The sequence below is a fragment of the Humulus lupulus genome, chromosome 5 (assembly GCF_963169125.1).
Source record: "Humulus lupulus chromosome 5, drHumLupu1.1, whole genome shotgun sequence".
NCBI lineage: Eukaryota > Viridiplantae > Streptophyta > Magnoliopsida > Rosales > Cannabaceae > Humulus > Humulus lupulus.
In genome coordinates this window covers 147,342,474-147,368,499 of record NC_084797.1, presented here as the reverse complement: position 1 = coordinate 147,368,499, position 26,026 = coordinate 147,342,474, and the positions used below count along the sequence as shown (strand labels likewise).

General features: G+C 38.8%; 1 non-coding gene across 1 annotated transcript; it reads left to right on the top strand.

The window, feature by feature from the left end:
• The first annotated feature begins 24,212 nt into the window (after positions 1-24,212).
• LOC133781143 (small nucleolar RNA R71) lies at positions 24,213-24,319 on the top strand. The gene has a single exon (XR_009869937.1). It is a non-coding gene; the product is annotated as a small nucleolar RNA R71 (small nucleolar RNA).
• The last annotated feature ends 1,707 nt before the right edge of the window (positions 24,320-26,026 follow it).

Genomic DNA, 26,026 nt, shown 5'->3' with positions numbered 1-26,026 from the left:
ATTATTTGATATGTTTGAATAATTGGATGGTTTTCATGTTTTTATGAAGCATATTGATTTTATGTGATTATTAGCAATTTTTAGGTTATTTTGTTGTGTTTTCTATGCTATTAATTTTTATATATGCTTTATTTTGTGTAAAACATGTTAAAAATTGCACAATTTTTTTTTTTGGAAAAATTTGACTTGGCTGTCCATGTGCGCCCGCACACCGCGCGCACGCGCACGTACACCGCGCGCACGCGCACGTACACCGCGCGCTACCCGCCTGCTCGCGCGTGTAAGCCCAGCAGCCCAGCCAGTGAACAGTACCCGTACCCGAACGGACGGGTACTGTTCATCAAATTGTTTTTAAAAAAAAAAAAATTAAAGAAAATTAAGAATTGTGAAAAATTATTATTTATAATCAAAGCCAAAAATATCAGATTTGTTTTGTATTTAAAATTGTTTTTTTAAATAAGATATTTTTGTTAGCTGATATTTAAATAATTAGATATTTTCTACAAAGATTCAAATTCAAATTTAAAAATAGACTAACAACTTAATTTTAAATCTTTTAATATATTAAAATATTAGAATTAAGATATCATATATTTGAGATATTTTCATTTAAATTCTTGATTTTTTTGAAAATATAAATATCTTTTTATTCTATAGTTTTTAATATTTAAATTATTTGAAATTTGAATATTGTTAGTTAGATATTTTTATGGATATTTGAATTTGTTTAACTATTTTGAGATATTTTAGGGTTGCTATAACTATTTATATTTGATTTATTTTTAAATGGTTAAAATATTAGCTAATAGTTGTAACAACATAAGATATTTTTGGAAAATAGTTTACATATTGATTTTAAAATTTAAAATTGGTTAAATTTTGAAAAATATCATTTTTTCAGCCAATTAATATTTTTTTTTAATAAATGGGATTTAAATTAACTTTGGTTAATTGTTGATAAATCCTATTTAAATTAAATTAATATTTTTTTTTTCAAATTAACCTAAACCAAATTGATTGTTGATAAATGAAATTTAAATTAACTATAGTTAGTTGTTGATAAATTTAATTTAAATTGACTTAATCTTTGTATAAATTTAATTAATTTGAATTTTTCGATAAATTCTAGATAATTAATTGTGTTATTTTTGCAAATGAAATAAATTGTGGTATTTTTGCATAAATTAATAGAATTGCTCATATAGTACCATGATTAGGCCCATCCAATTATAACATGTCTGTTTGCACTATATGTGGTATTTTTGCAATTGAGCTTAGATGCATATAGTGGCCCATATGTTTGTTAGATATATGGTATTTTGCCAAATAAAATATTCATAAAATGATAGGATTTATTTGGGTCCATTAGAAAATGTAAAGTTTAAATTCATCTCTTGTGGGTGATTCCACTTGTGAAGGCCCATTTGCTTTGCATGACTATAGTTGGCCTAATCAATTAATAAAACGAAGGTTTAAATTCCTGTCTTTTGGACCTTGTATGGAAGATAGGTGGCCTTTGTAGTGGGAACGACATACTGGACCCAGCCCTCCTCCATACAAGCCCAATTGTTAAGGCCCATTTACCTGAGTTGGACTTAATTGTATAGGTTCAATATATTAGTTAAGCCTAAATATTGATTAGCAACAAATTAATTCTAAATTAATTGAATTTGTTTCAATGTGACACTTTAGAATTAATAAGAAATTATAGGACTTTGGTTTTAAAAATTTTAATATGTTTAATTTTTTTTTGGGAAAGCCATAGTCATTAATTTTCTAAAAATAAATAATAAAAATACTATTTTAATTTTATAATGAGTTTATTTTAAGGATTTTATTCGATCTCCACTGTTGGTTTAACATAGTCAATAGCTTAATGGGGCCTCGAGGCGCTTTGATTCGCCCCCTACGGAAGGTGTTCATTAGTTATTTTGACAATGTTAGATTTCGAAAGATAGATAATTATAGGTCAAATTCTACTAAACTCACCCCTACGGTGACTACTAGGACTAAATCTATGATTATTGAAACCGTGGGTCTAGCTCATAAAATAAGAGATTTTGTTTTCTTATTTTGATCGAATAGTAGGTTGTTAATAGTGGTGTCCATTATTAAATGAGTTTGTAACTCTATTTAACTAGTGGTATTTTTGACTCTCGCCAACTGGGACAAGGATATCATAGATTAGTTAAAAACCTAAAGAAATAGAGATATGATTGTTTTTGGTATTTTTTCTCATATCTTACATATTTTTGGTATATGTTGTGCTATTTCTTGAAATTTGTGTGAATAGAAGTTTTATTGAGCAAATGTGATTGATTTCTATTTTATTGGTAATTTGTAGTTTTGAGTTATGGCTGTATCTACTCCCATCCTTTCTCAACTTTTGATGGAGAAACTCACTGGAGAAAACTTCCTTAAATGGAAGCAAAACATCAACATTGTGTTGATAGGTGACAACTCCAAGTTCGTCATGACTGAGGAATCCCTGGAAGTTCCAGCTGAAGGAGCTACCAAGTCAGTGAGGGACAAGTATGAGCGTTGGCAGGCAGCTAACAACAAGGCGCTCTACTACATGTTGACTAGTATGGTCGACACTCTCAAGACAAAGATGGAGAATGTCGAGACAGCCTACGAAATCATGGATCAGCTCCAAGACATGTTTGGTGCCAAGTTAGCGCAGACTCGTTTTGAGGCCACCAAGAAATATGCCAATGCTCGAATGGCACCTTCTCAACATGTTCGTGATCACCTGATCAAGATGACAAACTACTTTCAGGAAGCTGAACTACACGGAGCCATAATAGATGAGGAAACTCAAGTTGGCTTAATCCTCAACAGTCTTTCTCCAGCTTTCCTTCCATTCACCACTAACTATGTGTTGAATAAACTCAACTATGGTCTGACGCAGCTCATGAATGAGCTTCAGACTTTTGAGTTTATCATGGGTGGACCTAGTAAGGGAGGAGAAAAGAATACAACTACTACTACAACTACTGATCCAGCTAAGGCTGAAGCTAACCAAGCTTTGTCTTCAAAAGCTAGAAACAAGAGGAAAGGTGGGCAAAACAACAACCCCAAGCCTGCAAAGGCGAGTGTACAACCAAGTGCACAAACGCCTAAGGGAAAAAACAAGAAAAACAAGAAAGGTAAAGGTAAATGTTTTCACTGCAAAGAGAAGGGGCATTGGAAAAAAGATTGCCCCAAGTTTCTAGCAGATAAAAACAAAGGTAATGATTATAGTTCATTTATCTTGGAAACATGTGTTTTAGAGAATGATAACTCTGTTTGGATTATTGATTCTGGATCTACTAACCATGTTTGTAACTCTTTACAGCTTCTTGAATCGTGGGAGGAAGTGAACGAAGGCGGCTTAAAGCTTAGAGTTGGCAACGGAGCGTTCGTTGCAGTCCAAGCTAGAGGAAGAGCTCATATGAAGTTCAGAAATAAATTTTTAATTTTAAAAGATGTATTTTTTATTCTGGATTTTAGTAGAAATTTAATTTCAGTTTCCATGTTGCAATTATAATGATTTGTTATGACTTTCACACGTTTTAATATATCTATTTCTTTTAATGGATCACAATTGTGTATTGCATGATTGGAAAACGGGCTTTATATTCTGCGACCTAACGAACCCCTCGCTCTTAATAATGATTTTTTTCAACGTAGCTAAACCTAGGACCAATAAACGTCAAAAGACTGATAACAATAATATGACGTATTTATGGCACTTGAGACTAAGTCACATTGGCTATGATAGGATTCAAAGACTTACAAAGGACGGACCTTTGAGGGAACTCACCTTAGGTGAATTACCTATCTGTGAATCTCTAGAAGGCAACCTAACCAAGCGTCCATTCTCTACAAAGGGTGATAGGGCCAAAGAACCACTTGGTCTTGTGCATTTAGATGTTTGTGGACCTTTGAATGTACAAGCCAGGGGTGGTTTTGAGTATTTCGTCACTTTTATTGACAATTACTCTAGATACTCATGTCTTTACCTAATGCATAGGAAATCAGAAACATTTTCAAAGTTTTAGAAATTCCTAGCAATGGCTCAGAACCAATTAGGTAAAATGTTAAAGATCTTGTGATCTAATAGGGGTGGAGAATATTTGGATATGCAGTTCCAAGATCATTTAACTGAACTTGAGATTTTATCACAACTTACTACCCCAGGTACTCCACAACAAAATGGTGTAGCGGAACGTCGAAACAGAACTTTATTGGAAATGGTTAGATGCATGCTTAGTTACTCAACTCTACCAACTTCGTTCTTGGGACATGTAATTGAAACCGCAAATGACATTCTCAATGTCCTGCCGTCAAAATCAATCCCCAAAACACCTTTAGAACGCTGGAATGGTCGTGAACCTAGTTTACGCCATTATAGAATCTGGGGGTGTCCCGCTCACGTCCTGAGGAAAAAGGAGGGAAAGCTAGAATCGCGAACTGAAGTTTGCATGTTTGTTGGTTATCCTAAAGGTACTTGGGGTGGAATTTTCTATAGTCATTCAGAAAAGAAAGTGTTTACTTCTACAAATGCTACTTTTTTGGAAAATGACTATGTCCAGAACTTTAAACCTCGCAGCAAAGTAGATTTAGAGGAGATGGTTAAAGAATTGACTCCAACCAATGTTCCATCGTCATCAACGCGAGTTGATGATAAAATTCCCACTCTTCACGTCCAATCGACGCAAGTCGGTTTAAATGAATAAAGTGCCACTATTCCTGAGCAAACAGTCACGGAGCCTCATTGTAGTGGGAGGGTTTCTAGGAACCTAGTTCGCTGTGGTTTGGATGGTGAAACCAATATGGTTGTTGGTGACACTAGTGATGATGATCCGTTGTCTTTCAAATAGGCAGTGGCTAGCCCTAAAAAGGAACTATGGCTCGAAGCCATGAAACAGGAAATGGAGTCCATGTACTCAAATTTCGTCTGGGATCTTGTGGAAGCACCTATTGACTTTAGGGCCATTGGGTGCAAGTGAATCTACAAGAAGAAACGAGGTGTTGATGGAAACATCGAGACTTATCGATTAGTGGCAAAGGGTTATACCGAAAGAAAAGGCATGGACTATGAGGAAACTTTTAGTCCGGTAGCCATGCTCAAATCCATTGCATCCTCCTATCCATAGCAGTCGCTCTCGACTATGAGATCTGGCAAATGGACGTCAAGACAACTTTTCTTAATGGAAAGCTTGACGAAGTCATTTATATGGATCAACCAGAAGGATTTAAAGTATCTGGACAAGAAGGAAAAGTTTGCAAGTTGAATAGGTCCATCTATGGACTTAAGCAAGCTTCTCGTTCCTGGAATCTTAGGTTTGATGAAATAATCAAAACCTATGGCTTTGAAAAAAATATTGATGAGCCCTTTGTTTACCAACTGAAGGCAAATGAAATAGTGGTATTCCTGGTTCTTTATGTAGATGATATCTTACTCATTGGAAACAATGCTAAGAAATTATCAGATGTGAAGAATTGGCTGAGCACTCAATTCCAGATGAAGGATTTGGGTGAAGCAAGTTATGTTCTAGGTATCCAGATCATCAGGGATAGAAAGAACAGACTCTTAGCTCTATCTCAAGCAGCTTACATAGATAAAGTGCTTGAACGTTTCTCAATGAAAAATTCCAAGAAGGGGCATCTACCGTCCCGCCATGGAATTCATCTTTCAAAGAAGCAGTCTCCCCAAACTCTTGAAGAGGAAGATGCAATGAGAAAAGTTCCTTATGCATCTGCAGTTGGAAGTCTGATGTATGCCATGTTGTGTACTAGACCAGATATCTGCTATGCAGTGGGAGTAGTGAGCATGTATCAATCAAACCCAGGACCGGAACATTGGATAGCAGTTAAGCATATCCTGAAGTATTTGAGATGGACTAAGGATTATATGTTAGTCTACAAGGGTGGTGTTCTGAACCCTGTGGGCTACACCGATTCAGATTTTCAGACTGATGTCGATGACAGGAAGTCTACTTCTGGAATGGTGCTTACTCTTGGGGGTGGAGCTGTGATTTGGAGAAGCGTAAAGCAGTCTGCAATCTCAGATTCCACCATAGAGGCTGAGTACATAGCTGCGTCAGAAGCAGCTAAGGAAATAGTCTGGCTAAAGAAGTTCTATTCAGATCTTGGTGTTATTCTAGAAATGGATAAACCGATTGTGTTGTTTTGTGACAATACATGAGCGATAACCAACTCGAAAGAACCTCGAAGCCACAAGAGGAGTAAGCATATAGAAAGGAAGTATCACATTATTCGAGAATATGTGGCCAGGGGAGATGTGAAGGTTATGAAGATTGCAACTGAAGACAATCTTGAGGATCCATTTACAAAGATACTACCAGAAGCTACATTTGATAAGCATATCAAGGAAATGGGATTAGTAGAATTAAGGCATTAGTTTCAATTAGTGCAAGTGGGAGTTTATTGGGGTTTTATGCTCTAATTAAAACCCAAATTCTTTGTAATCTCATTTTATTATCAATAAAAGAATAGAAATCATTTTTTGACTTGGTTAATCACTTTGCTCACATGTGTTATTTTCATGATTATTTGTTTAATATAAACTTTTATTAAATCCTAAGCATATAGCTAATCTTATTTATAGTGACGTCATCACAGTGGAATATAAATATGATTATATGTTCAAAATAAGTTAGTCCTAAGATTAGTCAGTGCACAGGATTCACACTGACTTGCCAATCTACGATATGATCTACTTACACATTACAGTGTTATGTTCTTTCCAAAACATTAGCAAAGTAGATAAGATCGGATGTATTTGTTACATCGGACTGGACCGATATTGACAGTTGATAAGATAAGTAAACATACCGTTATTATCTATTCTAGTCATATCATATAGTTGACCATAGGTCAATTCAATCTCAATTCTGAGTGGTTAGTATTCTAACTGATTGTATTATTTGAGTTCTTTGACTTGTTCGTTACCAGCTTACCCTACAGACTAGCCCATACTTACATCTTGGGAACTCGGTAGTATAATTGAGTGGGAGTGTTAGTCATAGATATGAACATCTATATCTTCTGATGAAGAAGTGAAACGATGGTTTCCTTTTAGTTTGGTTCAAGGTGTTAAATGATAGAGATCTCATTTCAGTAATTAAATTAGTTTACTAAAATATCATTTACAAGGAACTAAGTGTTTTAAGGATAAAATACAATGAGGGGTAAAACGATATTTTAGTCCTATCTCATTGTAGACCGTCTATAGAGTATTGAGTGACAATTATGGTTGTAACAATGGATAATTAATAGCGTATCTATATTTGTTATAGAGCGTTCTATGAATTCAAGAGTGCAATTCCGAGTCTATAGTGGAGTCACGGGGAATTAATAAGTTAGTAAATTTATTTGTTAGATTTATGATAACTTATTGGAGCTTGATTTCATAGGCCCATGGTCCCCATTGTACCTAGGATAAAATCATCTAGATAGTCTCAATTGATTGATTTAATTATCAATTAGAATTGTCAAAGTTGACCAGATCAATTTTGGATAGTTTCACAGAGTTATGTAATTTTGAGAAGAAAAGAGAAATTATGACAGATTTATTAATTAAGATAAATTGGTATCTAAATTAATAAATAAGTTTAAATCAAGGTTCAAATTATAAATAATTAATTTGATAAAGTATTTAAATAATTATTTAATTAATTAAATCAATAGAAAATAATACAGGCCTTGATTTTAAGTCCAATGGGCTTATAATCACATGGGAAATTTCACGGGCCTAAAGCCCATGATAATTTTGACCTAGGGCTTTAAAATGTCTATTATTTTATTGATTTTTTAATTAAATTAAATGGCCTAATTGAGTTTATAAAAGGAGTGCTTAGAGAGAAGTCAAAATATAAGTTTAATCACTAGTTTTCTGATAGTTTTAGATTCTCTCTAAACACAAGTCCTTTTCTAAGCGTTTTTGTTATTTTCTCTTCTTCTCTCTATATCTATCTCTTGTGTTGAGAATTGCCCACACTAGTCTAGGTGGTTCTAAGGATACATTGGAAGATTGTGAAGAAAATAGAAGATAAGTTCAGTTTCTTGATAATACTATGCGACAGAGAGGATACAAGAGTTAGAGAAACTGAAGGAATGACTGTTTCATTCCGCTGCGTATACTGTAAGTATTCTATTCTTTGTTTCTCTTTGAATTCAATTTTAGAAACATGTTTTAGGCTATCTCGTATTAATTTGTTTAATATTAGATATACATGAAAATACATAAAGATCCTGTATAAGCTAATCCAACAGGAGTAACCAGGGCATTACAACTTGGTATCAGAGCGTGCCAAGGTTTAGGGTTCTTGTAGACTGGCTGGGCATGTACATTCGCCATTGAAGTCAAGCTCGACTCATGGTTTGGTAACTATTTATGTGGTTATGTGTTTAACTACTTAAATAGAATATAAATGCTTTACCTGTCTACATGAGATATATTGATAAGGCTGGGCCTTGATTACTACATCACAAGCAAGAACATGCTTATTAGTACTGATATTTATAGAACATGCTTATTAGTATTGTTAATTGTTGAACTATTAACTAATAAGTGTTAAATGCTAAATGCTATGATCATGTATCCATTTGTTTATCTGTATAATTGTAGAACATGGATGAATATCTGCTTGATCTTGGACCGTGAGGCGGCAAGAGGTTTAGTTATCACTACCTAACTGGCCACATTGATTGTTTCAGCATAGTATACGTTGATAGTATGATTCCAAGGCAGACAGATTCATCAACTGCCAGGAAGATCAAGGCCAGAATGATAGACAAGGTCGAGAGAATGACCAGAGTCAGATTCCACAGTCTGTTCCTGAAGACTGGCAACAGTTGTTGGTCGATTTACAGGCCAGAGTATTGAGGCAGGAAGAAGAAATCCGCATCCTGAGACAATAACAGGTTATGGCAGGGAACATTTTACCTGAGGCACCACCTGTGGCGGTGCCAGTAGTTGAGTAGCTACCAGAGGCTGGAAGCAAATGGGAACGTCTTTATGAAAGGTTCAAGAACAACAACCTCAAATTTTTGAAGGCAGTGCAGTTCCAGCTAAGGCTGAGCAATGGATGTGCATGATTACCACCATCCATGACTTTATGAGGGTGTTTGGTAATGAGAGGGTGGCTTGTGCCACATATATGTTTCGGGAGGATGCCCAAATTTGGTGGGAAGTTATATCCCAGACCAGAAATGTCAATGCCCTGTGTTGGGAAGAGTTTTAGACTCTGTTTAATGAGAAGTATTATAATGATGCCATCAGGGTTGTAAAGGCTGAAGAGTTTATCAGATTACTTCACGGGAGTTTGTCAGTAACTAAATACGCTATGAAGTTTGATAGATTTGCAAAGTTTTCCATGGAGCTAGTGCCCACTGATGGGACCAGAAATGAGAGGTTTCTCCAGGGGATATAGCCTAGACTAGCCTGGGATGTTCGTATCACCACTATGGCTGGAGTTACTACTTATGCACAGGTGGTGGAGAAGGCGCTCACAGATGAGAGCACAGAGAACAAGATCTGGCAGGATAGTGCAACCATAAGAGAATTGAGGAGGATAGGTCCTCCATTTGTGGGTTCAGGTAGGGGCGGAGGCCCCAGTGATCAGAAGATTAAGGTTCTTGATACCTTCCCAGCTCCAGGTCCTGATAGGCGATCACGTGGTATTACAATGGGTGACCAGGGTGGCAGTGAGGCCTTGAGGACTTATCCAGAGTGCCCTAGGTGCAAGAGACGCCATTTGGGGGAGTGTAGGGCAAAGGCTTGCTTTTTATGTGGGGTAGTGGGACATTTCAAGAAAGATTGCCCAAAAGCAGGAAAGGAAGAACCCAGGAAGGCGGACAACTCAGCCCCAGCCCGAGTGTTCTCATTGACTCAAGTAGAAGCTGAGGCTTAACCCTCAGTAGTTACAGGTTAGCTTCTTAGTGCTGGAACCCCTTATACAGTTTTGATTGATTCTGGTGCTACACATTCTTTTGTTGCTAGTAGAATTATTGATAGACTGTGTAGACCATGTGATTATTATGATGTGGGGTTCGGGACCTTATTGCCCACTGAGGAGTTGGTAGTATCTAGGAGATGGGTCAGATCACTGCCAATGACAGTAGAGGGTAGAGAATTGTCAGTTGATTTGATAGAGTTGGTGATGACTGACTTTGACATGATTCTGGGTATGGATTGGTTAGTGCAGTATGGGGCAACCATAGATTGCAGAAGGAAGATGGTTACCTTTGAGCTTGAAGGTGAGGATCCTTTGTGTTTGTTGGCACTATGCATGGACCCCGTATACCTATGATATCTGTTTTGAGGGCTAGAGATCTATTGCAAGGAGGTTGCATAGGATTCTTAGCTAGTGTGGTTGACACCACTCAGGTCATGCCAGTCAGATCAAAAGAGATCAGACTAGTCTGTGAGTTTCTGGATGTGTTTCCAGAAGATTTACCAGGGTTGCCACACAGAGAGAGATTGAATTTGTGATAGAACTTGCACTAGGTATGGAGCCAGTGTCTAGAGCACCTTACATAATGGCCCTAGCAGAGTTAAAGGAATTGAAAGTACAGTTGCAATAGCTGTTAGACTTAGGTTTTATCAGACCTATTTTCTCACCATGGGGTGCACCAGTTCTGTTTGTGAAGAGGATGGATGGTTCTTTGAGGATCTGTAATGATTACAGAGAACTAAATAAGTTAACAATTAAGAACAAGTATCCTCTACCAAGGATAGATGATCTGTTTGATCAGTTGCAAGGTAAAAGGGTATTCTCAAAGATAGACCTTAGATATGGTTATCATTAGTAGAGGGTCAAGGAAGGAGATATACCTAAGACTGCTTTTCACACCAGATATGGGCATTAGGAGGTTTTAGTCATGTCTTTTGGATTGACTAATGCCCCAGCTGCTTTCATGGATTTGATGAACATAGTGTTCAATGATTATTTGGACCAGTTTGTGATCGTCTTCATCGATGATATTCTGGTTTATTCTCAGTCAAATTCAGAGCATGAACAACATTTGAGATTGGTTCTACAGAGGCTGAGGAAACACAAACTGTTTGCAAAGTTCAAGAAGTGTGAGTTTTGGTTATCTCAGGTAACTTTCCTTGGGCACATTGTCAATAAAGAGGGGATTAAAGTGGATCCAACCAAGATTGAGGCGGTCAGAGATTGGCCAAGGCCAAAGAGTGCTTCTGAGGTTAGAACTTTCCTTGGATTGGCAGGCTATTACAGACGTTTCGTGAAAGGGCTCTCTAAGATTGCTACTTTGTTGGCTGAGCTGACACGCAAGAATCAAAGGTTTGTGTGGTCAGACAGGTGTGAGAACAACTTCCAGGAACTAAAACAGAGGTTGATTACATGTAACGCCCTGGTTACACCAGGACAGTTACGGTGAACGTTGAACCGTGAGTTCAACTCGCTACCTGAGTTCTTTGGTTTAAAACGTGCTTCTAGGTGTTATTAACAGGTTAAGGTGGAAAACCAATCTAAAGGAAATGATATATTTTATTTAAAAAAAAAACTATTCATGGGCCCATCAAAACATTTTACAAGTTATTTACAACTCAAAATGGTCATTTCAGTTTAAATTTACAACCCGCCGACCTAAGCGGCAAAATAGGGTAAACCCCCTAGTCCCTCTGAGAACTCCTTGGCCGTGGTGGTCAAGCGGCCGCATATGTACACAACACCACCTAAGCTCTCCACTCAAAGCTGGGTGAGCTTTTCTTTCCCTTTACCTTCACCACATAGCACACATGAACCAAAGCCCAGTAAGAAAACACAATATTGCATGAATATAATATCAACAATGATCATAATAATCATTCAGGACTTTCAGTCCAAAATAGAGGAGTGGCAATTGGAAAAGTCACTAAAGTGGGTTCCGTTCCCATTAGCCATGTGACGATAGAGTCACTTGGGCTTTACAAATAAGTGATCCTTTCACTAGCTTATCAAGAGAGGTGTTTGATGAACTAGTCACCAATATAACCTATCGCATGACCATAGAGTCACAACCATGGCTCCCTAGCCACATGACAAGCAGTCACCTAGGCTTTTGGCCCTGGCTCTGAGTAACTAGTCCTAGACTAGTCAAGTGCTTATAATTTTATTCGACCTTAGGGTCGGTCCAGCATTAATGCCCCTAGAGTCATTCAATGTTGATATCGATTAGATCTAATCTTTTATCGGCCCTGCGTTCATGACGCTTATGCCGTTTCTAACTCTCAGGTCAATAATACGCGACCAGTGCTGACCCTGACTAGTCAGTGCCATACATAGATAAGCAAGATTTGCTAAGCATTTAATATGCAATCAATGTCCACATTTAATAACTAACATGCCTCAACAACAATAACACATGTCATATACACAAGGTGCAATTTTCTTACCTTTGATTCGAGCGAGAATGAATAAAAGAACAACCCCTGAGAACGATCAACCTTTAAGTCCTTTAGTGGTCACCTCGTCATAACCAAATATGGGATTCCATCAATAAAATGAGCAACAAAGGTTCTCGAACCAAGACCTAGCCTTCGAGACATCGAATCCCACTAAACGGGGTAGTAGGAGTGATCCCGAGGCCTAAAATTGAGTTCCCATGATGAAAACACCCAATTGGCCTCAAAACCACTCATGAGCCCCGACCCTAGAACCTTGAGCTGCGGCCCCTAGCCACACCAGGAGCAAGCACCGTGATACCCACTACTCAGTGCCGCGGCCCCCAACACACACAAAACCTCACCTCCTGCTTCTTCGAGCATGGGCCGCGACGCCCAAGAACAGGGCCGCGGCCCCCACCTGAGAACCTGCCATAACTTTGTTTTTTTTCCATTTTAAACCTTCCAAAAACATACCTAAACATCTCCAAATCCAAAAAAATCAAAGTTCCCAAACATCCCAATGATCCAAAATCATCAAATCCCGAGGCTCAAATGAATAAAAAACTCATCGATTCACAAAATCCAATTCAGAGCTTAGCAACTCTAAAAACTCAAAACTTAAAACTTAGATTACCTTTGATTGGGTTGTTTCTCGTTAAATCCCTCGGTCAAGAAGCTTCTAATCTTTCCTAGGATCGCTATGCCTTGATCCTCACTTGATTCTGACTCCTAGAACTCAAGATTTCTTTGAAATTGCCATGAACGTCACAAAGGTTAACGGGAGAGAGAGAAAGTGTTTTTAACGTACGATTTCTTTCTGACGAACTACTTCAGGCTTAAGTAACCTCAAATAAAACCTAATGCTCGGGGTCCCAAAAACACCCCCGCGGACAAAATAGTCAAAACTCCCAGAATTTCCTCTTGATCTCAATAACTCCCAATTCATCATCAAATAAACATCCTCATTATCCAATATCCCAATAAATGACCCTGTTATGACAAAATCGCTAATTTACAATATAAGACCGTCTCATGCCGAATAGCTCGAATATATCCCCATAATAATGGGATTTCATCCATAAATCACAATATGCACCAAAATACACAAATATGCCCTCAACGGGCCAAATTACCAAAATGCCCTAATAATCAAATGTGGACCCACATGCATGCATTTAACACCATATTATAATATAATTCACATAAAAATGCATATAATCATTTGATGGCATAATAAAGAAATTATGGCCCTCCCGACCTACTAATCCAGCCATTAAACCACATTAGGGATTTTGGGGCATTACAACTATCCCCTCCTTACAGAAATTTCATCCTCGAAATTTACCTGAACAGCTCGGGATACTGATTCTGCATATCTGACTCCAGCTCCCAGGTCGCTTACTCGACCTTGCTATTCCTCCACAATACCTTAACCAAAGGTATCGTCTTATTCCTGAGGACCTTGTCCTTTCTGTCGAGTATTTGGACTGGCTATTCCTCAAAGGAGAGATCTGCCTCAAGCTCCAGATCTTCATAACTCAAAATATGATTTACATCAGATACATACCTCCGAAGAGCTGAAACATAAAACACGTTATGCACGGCTGACAACGCCGGTCGCAAGGCCAACCGATAAGCCACCTGGCAAATCCTTTCCAGGATCTTGAATGGACCTACAAATCTAGGGCTCAACTTACCCTTCTTCCCAAACATTCTCACCCCTTTCCATGGCGAGACTCTAAGGAAGACATAGTCTCCCACTTGGAACTCTACGCTCCTGCTCTTGGGATCTGCATAACTTTTCTGCTTACTCTGAGAAGCGAGCTTTCGAGCTCTAATCTTCTCAATGGCCTCACTGGTCCTCTGCACTGCTTTAGGACCCAAGTATCTCCTTTCACCTGTCTCATCCCAATGAATGGGAAATCTGCATTTCCTACCATACCACATCTTATAAGGTGCAACCCCAATGGTAGACTGATACCTGTTGTTGTAGGAAAACTCTATCAAAGGTATATACTTACTCCAAGATCCACCAAAGTCCAGCACACATGCCCGCAGCATGTCTTCAAATATTTGGATCGTCCTCTTAGATTGCCCATCTGTCTGAGGATGATAAGCAGTACTGAACTTCAATTGTGTTCCCATGGCCTTCTGTAAACTCCCCTAGAACTTGGAAGTAAAAGTAGGGTCACGATCTGACACGATCGACCTTGGCGCTCCATGGAGGCGCACGATCTCTCTCACATAGAGATCTGCATACCGGTCAACTGTATATGTAGTCCTCACTGGCAAGAAGTGAGCTGACTTGGTGTAGCGATCCACTATTACCTAAATAGAATCATGCTGACCAACAGTTCTGGATAAGCCCACCATGAAATCCATCGTGATGTCCTCCCACTTCCACTCAGGGATATCCAGAGGCTGCAATAACCCTGCCGGCATCTGATGCTCAGCCTTGACCTATTGACATGTCAAGCACTTAGCCACATATTTTACTACATCCCTCTTCATCCCCGGCCACCAATACAACGATCTCACATCCTGATACATCTTCGTGGTGCCTGGATGCAAAGAGTAAGGTGTAGTATGAGATTCAACCAGAATCTCTCATCTCAAAGCAGTGTCTAACAGAACACGTATCCAACCCTTGTACCGCAACAAGTCTAAATCAGACACTGTATAATCTCTAGATGCTCCAGCCAAAACATACTCTCTGATCTTGATCAGCTATGGATCACTCAACTGGCCTTCCTTGATTCACTCTAACAATGTAGACTGTAGCGTAATATTGGCCAACTGGCCCACCAGCAAATCTATACTAGCTCTGGTCATATCATCAGCCAACTCTCTGGCTATCAGCCTCACACCATAAATCTGTCCCAGACCCTTCCAGCTTAAAGCATCAGCTACCATGTTGGCTTTTCTTGGATGATACAAAATCTCATAGTCATAATCTTTTACTAACTCTAGCCAACGCCTTTGTCTCATATTCAGGTCTTTCTGCATGAAGAGGTATTTCAGGCTCTTGTGGTCTGTATAGATCTCACACTTCTCCCCATAAAGATAATGCCTCCATATCTTTAAAGCAAAGACCACAGCTGCCAACTCCAAATCATGAGTGGGATATCTCTTTTCATACTCCTTCAACTAACATGAAGCATAAGCAATTACCTTCTCTGACTGCATCAGAACACAACCCAAAACCTGATGAGAAGCATCACAATAAATCACAAATTTCTCCTGATCTGTCTGGAGACTCAGGATCGAAGCTGTAATTATTCTCTGCTTTAGTTCCTGGAAGCAGTTCTCACATTTATCTGACCACACAAATTTCTGACTCTTGCGTGTCAGCTTAGTCAATGCAGTAGCAATCTTTGAGAACCCTTCCATGAAACGCCTATAATATCCTGCCAATCCAAGGAAACTTGTAACCTCAGAAGCATTCTTTGGCCTTGGCCAATCTCTAACTGCCTCAATCTTCGCTGGATCTACCTTAATCCCCTCCTTACTGACAATGTACCCAAGAAAGGATACCTGAGATAACTAGAACTCACATTTCTTGAAATTTGCAAACAATCTGTGTTCCCCCAGTCTCTGTAGAACCAACCTCAGATGCTGCTCATACTCTGACTCAGACTGAGAATATACCAGAATATCATCAATGAAGATGATCACAAACTGGTCCAAATAATCCTTGAACACTCGGTTCATTAGGTCCATAAAAGCAGCAGGGGCATTAGTCAATCCAAACGACATAACTAAGAACTCATAATGCCCATAACTGGTATGAAAAAAATTCTTCGGTATGTCTCCCTCCTTGACCCTCAACTGATGATAACCAGAATGAAGGTCGATCTTTGAGAATATCGTCTTACCTTGCAACTGATCAAACATATCATCTATCCTTGGCAAGGGATACTTATTCTTGATTGTTAGCTTATTCAGCTCTTTGTAATCAATGCACATCCTCAGAGAACCAGCCTTTTTTTTCACAAACAGAACTGGCGCTCCCCAAGGTGAGAAACTAGGTCTGATAAAACCCAAATCCAACAGCTCTTGCAACTGTACCTTTAATTCTTTCAACTAAGTTGGGGCCATTATGTAAGGTGCTCTAGACACTGGCTCCGTCCCTGGTGCCAGTTCTATCACAAACTCTATCTCTCTGTGTGGTGGCAACCCTGGCAAATCTTCTGGAAACACATCTAGGAATTCACAAACTAATCTGGTCTCTTCTGGTCTCACTGGCACGACCTGAGTGGTGTCAACCACACTAGCTAAGAATCCAAAAAAACCTCCTTGCAATAGATCCCTAGCCCTCAATACAGAAATCAATGGTATGCGAGGTCCATGCACAGTACCAACAAACACAAAAGGATCGTCACCTTCAGGCTCAAAGGTGACCATCTTCCTTTTGCAATCAATGGTTGCCCCATACTTCACCAACCAATCCATACCCAATATCATATCGAAGTCAGTCATAACCAACTCTATCAAATCCATTGACAACTCTCTGCCCTCCACTGTCACTGACAAAGATCTAACCCATCTCTTGGATACCACTAATTCCCCAGTGGGTAATAAAGTTCTAAACCCCACAACATAAAAATCACAGGGTCTACACAATCTATCAATAATTCTACTAGCAACAAAAGAATGTGCAGCACCAGAATCAATTAAAACATTATAAGGGATTCCAGCACTAAGAAGCTGACCAATAACTAATGAGGGAGAAGCCTCAGCTTCTGCTTGTGTCAATGCGAACACTCGAGCTGGGGCCGAGCTGTTTGCTTTCCTGGGTTCTTCTTTTCTAGCCTTAGGGCAATCCTTCTTCAGATGACCCACTGCTCCACATGAAAAGCAGGCCCTTGCCATACATTCTCCCAAATGATGCCTCTTGCATCTATGACATTCAGGATAACACTTCAAGGCTTCATTACCACCTGGACGACCCATTGAAATACCACGGGGCCGCCTATCAGGACCTGGAACTGGGAAGGTGTCAGGAACCTTCCTCTTCTGATCACTGGGGCCTCCACCCCTACTCGAACCCACAAATGGAGGACCTATCCTCCTGAACTCCTTTCTGGCTGCACTATCTCGCCAGATCTTATTCTCTGCACTCTCAGTTGTGAACCTTCCTCTTCCTTCCTCTTCTGATCACTGGGGCCTCCACCCCTACTTGAACCCACAAATGGAGGACCTATCCTCCTGAACTCCTTTCTGGCTGCACTATCTCGCCAGATCTTATTCTCTGCACTCTCAGCTGTGAGTAACTTCTTAACCACCTGTGCATAGGTAGTAACCCTAGCCACAGTGGTAGTACTGTTGCGTAATTTTAAGCAAATAAAATGTGCAAGTGTACACAGTCAGCAACAAGTAATATAGTAGTAAGTTGAGTATCGTCTCCACAGGGATTGCAAAATCAAGCAAATGTAAAACCAACTAATCAACAATTTAAAATTAAAGGAAGAAATTATGAGAATGATTGTACTATCAATCTGAAATTAAATGACTGCAATTAAATCTATTTAAAAATATAACTAAAATGATAGCAAAATTGAATTCAAGAAAAAATGCTTATGGATTAATAGATCTGAATAGCTATTTCCCCCTATGTTAATTTGCCTAGTTGTTACAACATTCGTTTAGCAAAGTTGCACAAAGTTAACAGAATTCTAAGATAAGCACGTGAGATTTTCCCAAAACTCAGTGAATTAATTCTACAACTTGATTTAATACATTCCTATATTTAATCAGGTTGCAAAACAGCAATTACACACCAATTCTAAAGTTATACAAGGTAGCAAAATATTCCTATTTTACTCACTAAGAACAACCTACACATGGTAATTCTCTTGCATCATCCAAGTTATTTCCACTAGATATAACCTTTCCAGAATCAGATCTAGCTAAGCAAATTGTTAGTCATGGCCAGCAATTAACAATCATTTAACATTCATCTCACTTGAATGAACAAAGGCAAGTTGCTAAACTCATGCAATTTTCATCATTAATTCATAACATCGGGTTCCATAGCCATTCAAATCTCAAAAGGATTAGCTCATGTTCAAACTGAAAATTACAACCCAAACCAGATATTGTTCATCCATAACTAATATTCAGTTTAACACAATGTAGAATGAAGAGTATATACTACACAAAAGAAAAATATAGAAGAAAGAGAAGAAGTAGAATCAGTTGCTGTCGTCCTCCTCCTTCTTTGCTCGTGGGTCTCCTCTTTTGGGTACTTGATTTTTCTGTGTATATCTCTCTGCAATTTTTCTTTTTCCTCTTTCTTGCTGAGTAAAGACTGTACTGTGTTTTTCTTTTTCCTCTTTCTTGCTGAGTAAAGACTGTACTGTGTTTTCTATTCCTCTTATTTCGGCTGTCCTCCTCTTCTTAGGGCACTTTCCTTTTCACCTTACCCTAATTAGAAAGCCCATTTCCATCTTTGGTCCATTACTCCTTGCCACCTCAGCCAGCTGACTTAATTCTTTAAATGGGTGCCACATAGGCGCTGAGATCAGTAAATAAATGTAGCTGGCTTTTGTCCACGTTAGTCTTCATTTTCCAGATTTGCTAACATTTTGGCCTACAACATTCGAGCAGCAATTCCAACTTTCTGTCCCCTTTTTCTTTTGATTCCCTAGTTTCCCTTGGCGAGTCAAAAGTTCCTTTCCTAAACAACAAAACACACACAATTACTTAATTAATTACAATTACTACCAACAATTTACAAGTCTCTTGAATTAACACACTAACTAGAAAAGAAAGGTAAAAACTAAACAAACTTACAAATAACATCATACTCATTACTCTTTTCACCCAAAATTCAAGTTCAAAGTTAATAAAAATAACTCTAAATCATAGAGTTATCACACCCCAAACTTGGCATATTGCTCGTCCTCGAGTAATGAAAAACAGAAACAAAATAAACACTACAAACACTAAGACAACAACAAACACAGATTTATAAATGAGAGAGTACTAATCAATCAATCATAGCTTAGCGAAGAAAATGCTCTCAGAATTATATGGAATGGAATGATATGATGGTAGTGAATATGCCTTGACTTTATATGTCTCAATCTCATTTTAAGTGCTATTGATATCACTAATGCCTCCCAAAAGTAACCCAATCACTAGAGTGTGCAAATGCTTCCCACCAACACCTTGAATTCCTCTAATAACTACCCTTGATCCTTAAGTTTAAAAATTTATGCTTCCATAAGTTGAATTAGTGCAACCCTTTCCACTAATGTAGTCTAGCTTTACCCCCTAGATCAAAAGGACTTTACTAGGCTTGTAATGTAAGGCTTAGGTTAGGGTAGGATAAAAGGTAATATTTCTATGGCTTATAACCTAACCACCTCAACTTATCAAGAACCTTTCTTTTTCTCTCAAGCTCTCACCCAAAATGTATTTTTAACCCACAATGAATAATTTGATTTAGCTCTAATTCTCTTGCTATTTTTATTTCCAAATTCAACTAGAACAATAGAGAGAAGCCTCCAACATTTTCTTGGATAGGGGGTTGTACACCCCAAACTTAGTTTTTGGGTGGTACACCCCAAACTTAGCTTCAAAACTGCCTCTTTCTCTCTTTTTTTTGTTTTTGTTTTTGTTTTTTGAAAAACAACATGACATTGAAACAGCAAAAAGATATATAGTAAGAGAATTATGTACATTTTCTTGTGAGCTCATTCCCACACACCCCAAACTTAAATCCCATCATTGTCCCCAATGTGGCTAATAAATGAAACTTGGAATAGCTCACCACATGGCTAAAAACTAACCCCACTCACCCCAAACTTACTGCAAATAATATGTTCTTGATAAATTTCAGCAGCTAGGTTTGGTTAATGAAAGTTAAAAATAAGAATTTAAGCAGGAGGTTAGCATTAATGATAGGTATTAAGAAAGAATAGGAAAATTAGCTCAACTAAGGGTGACTAAGGGGAATGAATATACAATGGGAAAGCTTGAAAGGCCCAAACGTCCAAGGATGGCCTAGATCATTTCTAAGTGGTAAAGCTAGCTAGGATTTCGCCTCAAGGATTACACTAACCAATTCTAGAAGCTTAAACTTTCTCATGGTGTTGGTTATTCTAGAAATTCAAAGCATAGTGGGATAGCACAATCACACAACTATTGAAGGAATCACTAATAGATGGCATTTGGACAGCAATAGCACCTAAACTAGCATATTCGACACATAAAATCAGGGCATAACACAAATGGAGGAAGGTGGATGATATCATCATTGAGCGCTACGCTAAGCCAGACCAAACAACAGTATCTCTCAAGCACAAATACAAACAACACATAACCACAGCTATTAAAGTTCAATGCTCAAACACAATTTAAACAACCTAAACTAAAAACACAATAAGAACAGTCACAGAACACAAAATAACATAAATTAACAGAAAATAAAATAACAAGGAAAGGAAACCCCCTCTACTCGGAGTCCTCGCCAGGAGAGTCCATCGCGGTATCGGAAACAGCAACCCATGGCTCCAAAATCTACTTGGGGAAGGCAGGAATTGAAAGTGCAGTTTTGGGGATATTCTTCTTAAGTGCTCGATGCATCACCACATTCCGTTGGTGCTCAACTTTCAACAACTTTCAACAGGGGTGCACACACAGTACCAGCCAGATAAAGTTCCAAGAAATCACCTCAAAGGAAACAACGTCTGAACACTGATCCAAAGCCAAGAAGGGCACATGCGAGCTACCCATGTTGGAAAAACACAGAGCTGGCGAAGGTAATGGATGGGGCAGAGACAGGAGAAGCGGGGCAGAGGAATCGCAGCTGGAACTCAGGGCAGAGCATGGAGGAGGAAGGGGAAAAGGGACGGAGGTGGGCGGCGATGGGAGAGGCGGGGCAGAGGACGGACGGCTGGGATCGACCTCCTTCGCGAAGTTTGAGGACGGGGTTTTGGGAGGTGTCACGACAGGGGCTGGGCGTGGACTGGGTCTGACGGTGGCGTACGGGCTGGGTCGAGGACAGGCGGGTGGTGGTGGACGGTGGGGTTGGGTCTGACAGTAGCTTCGGCGGTGGGCTGAGATGGGTTGGGTCGTATAGCAGCTTTGGCGGGGGGCTGAGGAGACACGGGCTGAGGAGAGGCTGACTAACTTGGGAAATTGCCTTTAATTTCTCTGTTTCTTGATATTTTTATTTTTGCTTTTTATATACTTTTGTTTTCTTTATTATCATTAACTAGCTGAGCCTAATCCAAACAACCCGAGACTTTGCCAGGTGCTCTGTATTGCCTCACATTTTTCTATTAAAGAGGCCTGCTTGCTAATTCCATGCTGTAGCATCCTGGAGCATTTATAACTTGCTTGCCAAAACTGAATTTCTTCCCCAAAGCTGATAAAATTAGTAACTGTCAACCCCAAAACTGCACCAATTCACCCACATGCAGATTGTTCCATGCCTCCATTGTACCTAAAAAAATAAAATAAAATAAAAAGAAAATACAGCAACACTAAAACAAAAGTCAGTAACAATAAAGTGCAGAAAATAAATTTTGAACTAAGTAATATAAAATATAACTATATGTATATATATTTTTATCCTGCTTTTTTTTTCTTGTTATATATATATATATTTTTTTTCTTTTGCTGTTTATATATATAGGTATATTTACAAAATGACTTGCTTGAATCTCTCTCTTCGGGTCTCCCTTAAAATAACACAAGGAGCACAAGGAACCCGAAGTACCATCTGCTTCATGCATCCTCCAAAGTAATGGAGGTCTTCGCTCGGTTGACCTCTCCTTCCCAATAGTACTTAAGTCGCTGGCCATTCGCTTTAAACTCTCTTCCTGAAATTTCATCACGCAAGTCCAATGCACCACAAGGAAAGACTTTAATTATCAAGAATGAATCAGAGAAATTTGATGCTAGATGTCTGGAACTTGCTTTTATTTTAGAATTAGAGAAATACACCCGCTGCCCCACTTCAAACCTTTGGGAATGAGCTTTCCTACCACACTTCTTTTTCTTCTTTCTAAGTGGCTCTTGCAAATGAGACGATGCCTTGTTTATACTTGCCCCTAGCTCATTGTTGCTCTCAAATTCTTTAAGAGATAGCCTCATCCTCACTTTCTTGTTATACCTTGTGGGTACCTCTTCCTCCATATTAGTGTTCTTGACAGTGATGGCAAAACAATCTCCTACTTCATCTGGAGAACGTATAGGATTGAATACCTTGAAAGTTACATGTTCTTCTTGAGCTCTCATTGTGAGCTCCCCCTTTTCCACGTCAATCAAGGTCCTCCCAGTAGCTAGAAATGGCCTACCCAAGATAATGGGAACATCTCTATCCACTTCATAATCAAGAATGATGAAATCGGCCGGAAAAATGAACTTATCAACTTGCACTAGAACATCCTCAATTTTTCCTTCTGGGTGCGCCATAGAAAGATCCGCCAATTGCAAAGTAACTGTGGTTGGTCTAGCTTCCCCAATGCCTAGCTTTTTGAAAATTGACATAGGCATTAGATTAATACTAGCACCTAAGTCACATAGAGCTCTTCCCACATCTCTTCCACCAATTGAACATGGAATTGTAAAGCTGCCCAGATCTTTCAATTTAGGAGGAATCTTGCTTTTTAGCATTGCACTACAACCCTCCATCAAAGCAACTGTTTCAAACTCACCAAGCTTCCTCTTCTTTGTCAAAATATCTTTCAAGAACTTTACATAAGTTGGCATTTGCTCCAATGCTTCTACCAATGGAATGTTGATATGGAGCTGCTTCAAAACATCCAGAAACTTCCTGAATTGCCCATCTTGCTGCTGTTTTTTAAAACGTTGAGGAAATGGTGGAGGTGGCTTGTGTAAAGTCTTTTCTGCAGCAGAATGCTGACCCGATGCTATATCAACTGGGCCAATTTCAGCAGCTGAACTTGCTGGTTTTTTACTTGTTCCCCCTTCAGTTTGGATTGAAGTGGGCTCCCTGCTGCCTTTTGTTTTGTCATCATTAATTTCCAGAATTTTCCCACTTCGTAGATTGATTGCCTTGCATTGTTCTTTGCCATCCCTCCTTGGATTCTCGGTGTCACTTGGCAAAGAACCTTGGGGTCGATTTTTCAAGTCATTAGCTAAATGCCCCAATTGAATTTCCAAATTCTGAAGAGAAGCTGCCTGGATTTGAATTACAACGTCATTCTTGGCCATATAATCTCTCATTAAATTCTCCAAAGAACTTGTTTGAGAACCTTGAGGTTGGTGTGGTTGTTAAGGTCTTGGTTGTTGAGAAAATCCCGGTGGATATGACTGTTTTCCTTGTGTTGGTGCTCCACTTGAACTTGCTCCTTGACCCCCCCATGACAGATTTGGATGATGCCTCCATGCTGGATTGTAAGTGTTAGAATATGGGTTGTTGTTGCGGTTGGAGTTTTGATTACCCACATAGAAGACCGAAGCTGGATTTGAAGGGCAATTCTCAAAAGTATGCCCATCCCCACAATACACACATGATACTTCTGCACTTTGAATGGCAGCAGCTGGCTGTACATTTCCTCCCATACTCATGTTCTTTAAAATGTTGGTCATTGAGGCCATTTGAGTGGTTAAAGCGGTTAGAGCATCTACTTCAAGAACACCCGCAACTTTTCGGCTTGTAGGAGCTCTAGTATTTGACCATTGGTAGTTATTGCTTGCTATTCTTTCCAAAATCTCAAATGCTTCGTTGTAAGACTTGGAAAGAATGGCTCCATTGGCTGAAGTGTCTAATACCATCCGAGAGGCTGCATTGAGACCATTGTAGAATGTCTCCATTTGTATACAATGTGGGATACCATGGTGTGGACATTTTCTTAAAAGCTCTTTGAATCTTTCCCACGCGTCACTAGTGGACTCATCTTCCAGCTGCTGAAACGACATGATTTCACTTCTAAACTTTGCATTTCTAGTGGGAGGGAAGTACTTTCTTAGAAATTTCTCAGCCAAGTCATTCCAATTTGTAACCGAATCGGGAGGAAGGGTGTTGAGCCATGATCTAGCTCGGTCCCTTAAAGAGAACGGGAATAACTTCAGCCTTAATGCCTCTTCACTTACTCTTGTAGCTTGAAAGAATCGCTCACCTCCAAAAATGAGCGAAGATGGAGATGAGGATCTTCCGTTGGCATCCCACTAAACTGCCCCACGGTTTCGAGCATTTGAAACATGACCGGTTTGAGCTCAAACTGGGGTGCTTGTATTTCGGGCCTCACAATGCCTGGATTGAGCTCATTAAACATGGGGGCAGCGTATTCCCTTATTGCTCTGGCTCTATCATCTGCCAAAACAATAGGATTAACTATGTTCTGGGCACCCCCTTCGTCTCCAACATTTTCAGCCATATTGCAGCGACTTTTAGCCTTTTGTTCCTTTCTCCTTTTTCTGAAAGTACGTTCAATTTTGGGGTCAATAGGAGCAAGTTCAGATTCGTCTTGTTCGTTCATGCACTAGATTAAACCCGAGGAACGCACAACCCAAACAAGCAGAATTAGAAACAAACAGAAATAAATTGCAAAATAGTTGATAATACAGAATTTTAATTTTCAATCCCCGGCAACGGCGCCAAAAACTTGTTGCGTAATTTTAAGCAAATAAAATGTGCAAGTGTACACAGTCGGCAACAAGTAATATAGTAGTAAGTTGAGTATCGTCTCCATAGGGATTGCAAAATCAAGCAAATGTAAAACCAACTAATCAACAATTTAAAATTAAAGGAAGAAATTATGAGAATGATTGTACTATCAATCTGAAATTAAATGACTGCAATTAAATCTATTTAAAAATATAACTAAAATGATAGCAAAATTGAATTCAAGAAAAAAGTGCTTATGGATTAATAGATCTGAATAGCTATTTCCCCCTATGTTAATCTGCCCAGTTGTTACAGCATTCGTTTAGCAAAGTTGCATAGAGTTAACAGAATTCTAAGATAAGCACGTGAGATTTTCCCAAAACTCATTGAATTAATCCTACAACTTGATTTAATACATTCCTATATTTAATCAGGTTGCAAAACAGCAATTACACACCAATTCTAAAGTTATACAAGGTAGCAAAATATTCCTATTTTACTCACTAAGAACAACCTAAACATGGTAATTCTCTTGCATCATCCAAGTTATTTCCACTAGATATAACATTTCCAGAATCAGATCTAGCTAAGCAAATTGTTAGTCATGGCCAGCAATTAACAATCATTTAACATTCATCTCACTTGAATGAACAAAGGCAAGTTGCTAAACTCATGCAATTTTCATCATTAATTCATAACATCAGGTTCCATAGCCATTCAAATCTCAAAAGGATTAGCTCATGTTCAAACTGAAAATTACAACCTAAACCAGATATTGTTCATCCATAACTAATATTCAGTTTAAGACAATGTAGAATGAAGAGTATACACTACACAAAAGAAAAATATAGAAGAAAGAGAAGAAGTAGAATCAGTTGCTATCGTCCTCCTCCTTCTTTGCTCGTGGGTCTCCTCTTTTGGGTACTTGATTTTTCTGTGTATATCTCTCTGCAATTTTTCTTTTTCCTCTTTCTTGCTGAGTAAAGACTGTACTGCGTTTTCTATTCCTCTTATTTCGGCTGTCCTCCTCTTCTTAG